We start from the raw sequence: 3,255 nt of genomic DNA, 5'->3' as shown, positions 1-3,255 counted from the left end.
GAAATAGCTATGTAGCTAGTGTTTATGATTCTTCTGTGGTGAAACAATAAATATTTGGATTGAAATATAAACAAACATCTCTGTTCAACTAATTCTATGTTTTTTACCAATGTTCTCCAAAATATTTTTTTTTTCAAATCTTAGCTCTTGAAATAGTATAACACTTTCAACTAGGGTATCACTTAAAATGATAATTATAGAAGATAAGCCAAATTAAAATCATTTAAATATTTATTGATGTAAAAAGAATTGTTCTTTGTCTTTGATATTTATTTTAAAGATATCTGTTGTAACTTATAGACATGTCAAGTTGTTGTACTGAATAGCAGTGAAAGGAACGCAAGTTGTGAAGTTTGTTAAAATGTACTTCTCTTTGTACAATTTCAACTTATTCTTCAATTTAAAGGAACTTTTGACATTCACATTAGACACAATTTATAAGATGTAGAGAGTTGTTTGATCTAAGGAAAATGGAAACAAAACTAAGTTATGACAGGATGAGCCCATTACTAGATTGAATACACTTCATTTTAACATCTGTTTTAGTTCATGCTGCCATCAGTGAGCCCTCAGTTCAGCATATTTTCACCTACCTGACTTTTAGGTTAAATTTTTAGACCCATCCACCTTGGATTTGACTTCACTATAACTTTCTATATCCGTCTTTCTCCAGATACTTCCAATTGTATCTCATTACTTTTTCTCTCAGTAGATGTCATTCAGTTTCATATTAATTGCAGTATCTTCTCACACATCAGCCAAATCCTTTAATGCCCTTTTACCATCTCGGTTCACTTGTACTTGGCCTTTCACTCAACCCAAACATAAATACTTGTTTTTCTTTCTTATCTAACTTTATCTATAAAACAAGTATAAACACTAACTTATTACATCATTTTATTTATCTGAAAGTAGAGTTGCTAGAATAAGAACTGGCTGGAGAAAGTTTAGAGAACTTTTACTTCTGTTGGCAACAAAAGGCATCTCTCTCTCTCTGAGTGAAAAGCAGATTGTATAATGCCTAAGTATGAACAGCAATGCTACAGGATTGAGAAACCTAGGCTGTAAGTGCAGAGGACCCATGAAAACTAGAAAAAAAAATGAAACCAGCAACCTCTGATGATAAAGAGAGTTAAAGCTTGAAACGATTTAGCTTCTGTTGGATGCCCTTCCTGTTAGCAAGCAACTACTTTACAGTGTAAACTGGGTGCATTTCATTGTCTGACTAATACAGAAAAGTGACTTGTAGCTAAATGAAAATCTACACCTAAATTTTTTTTATTTGACCATGAGCTCAATTTGCTTGAATTGTCTATATATATATTAAGAACAAGCTTGCATGCCCCCCCCCCCCCCAGTCTATATACATAACTCATCAATCTCTGTATTGCCGTGGCAATCTTAGGATTGTTATATCTGTATCCTAGTACAGCCTTTTTAGGGCCAGAGCAGATGCAATGCTTATCAATTGCTATCTGTTAAGCAAAAATATGAACTACATAACGATACTTCTGACATCTGGTATAATGCCTCCACCACACACAAATCCTGGATTTTATAATAAATGAAAAACGAAGAGCAAATCCCTCTGCAACCACTATTCCATAGTTTCTTTTGCCTCTCTGAATTAAGTGCCAGCACTTACACCAAATTCATGTAGCACACCTTACTCATACTGTCTCTTAATCCAATAGTAAATGTCACAACTAAATTTTACCAAAAAAAAAAAAAAATATTTAGAATTTATTCAGAAGACAGACCAATTGTCTAGTGTTTTGTTTATTCCACTGTAGAGCATCTCAAAGCATTCTTTAAATTCATTCTTTAGGTTAATCAAAATCCAGTGTAAAAATTCTGAAAGCCCCAATTAGAATATGAACAGAGGCAGTGGCAAGAAGACACATTTGCATTGTATACCAGAATTTCTATGCTGATAGAGGTTGAGCATAAATTGAACTGTATTGGTTTTTCATAATTCTTTCTAGGATCCATCTTCAGTACATAAGATGTTCTTACTCCATGTGATTACTTTCTCTTGCTTATTATATTTAGTTGAAATTCACTACATTCTGGTGTCCTGACTAAGGTATGTAACTCAACAAGAGTTAAACCTGTAAGCAGTAAAAATATGTATAAACATGGGAAAAAAAAACAAACAAACTAAAATGAAGTTTGTCTCCAGCTGTGGAGTCTATCTTTTAAATAATTTTGCTTGAATCCTTACAATGTCAGAGCACCATGAATTTGTAAAGAATGAGGAGCAGGGTAATTAATCCATGCCTGGTACTTACTTTATCCTGAATGATGTAAGGTAAATATCAAAACAAGATTTCAGTTCAGAACAGAAACAAAAGTAAACAGTAAAACATTGTATAACCCTCTTATTTGTGTCTTACACATTGGCTTCTTCCATAGACATAAGGTTACACTTTTATGTAGTTTAAGGGGAGGGGAATAAAATGTTAAGCATACAAGGTAATACCACCCTGCCCTTGGTTTTCTTCTGTACATATAATACATGCTCTTTGCTCATAATTTTCAGTCGATAGTTATGCTTGACAAATACATTGATGTACTTATTTCATAGACTCAAAATATCGCTTAAAGCTTTCTTTGGAATGTTTAAAACCTCTTTCTCTCAAATGTTTCAAATTCCATTTAACTGAATGGCATTCAGTTTAGTTGATACATTACAGTCGCTGCCCTTTTCCCAGAGTTCCCAATAAGAGAAAAGGAAGACTCTTGAGTTGTTTCTGTAGGAAGCAATACTGTAGTATATTGTATTCTTCAGACCTGGTCCAAATAGATGCAACAGAGTGAATTCTGTAAAAGGCACTCAAGAGCCAGGTGGTGGGGTTAAACCAGGCAAACGATTTAAGTGCATTTATATTATATTGATTGAAATGTAAACACTTGTAATCAATATTTGGGTTAAATTAACAATCTATGCTTCAACAATTTAGAGTGAAGTACCAATGATTTAAGTCTCAACCAAATGCACTGACAAGCATTTTGTCAAATGTTGAGTAGATATATGAATTAAGACTGGTTTTATGTGTCTAATCTATCCTACAAAATTTTCAAACAAACATAGAAACTCATAGATCAAGTTTAATTATACCAATTAGAACATTCCTTGTGAATGTAGTCTTTATTATGTATAAGCAAGAAGCTTTAAGTAATCTTTTGAAAATAACTTTTGGAAATTTACAAGACAGGAAATCTTGTAGAAAGAACGATCTGGTTGCAAAAACG

The sequence above is a fragment of the Octopus bimaculoides genome, chromosome 3, assembly GCF_001194135.2.
Source record: "Octopus bimaculoides isolate UCB-OBI-ISO-001 chromosome 3, ASM119413v2, whole genome shotgun sequence".
NCBI lineage: Eukaryota > Metazoa > Mollusca > Cephalopoda > Octopoda > Octopodidae > Octopus > Octopus bimaculoides.
Note: the sequence above shows the minus strand (reverse complement) of the source record.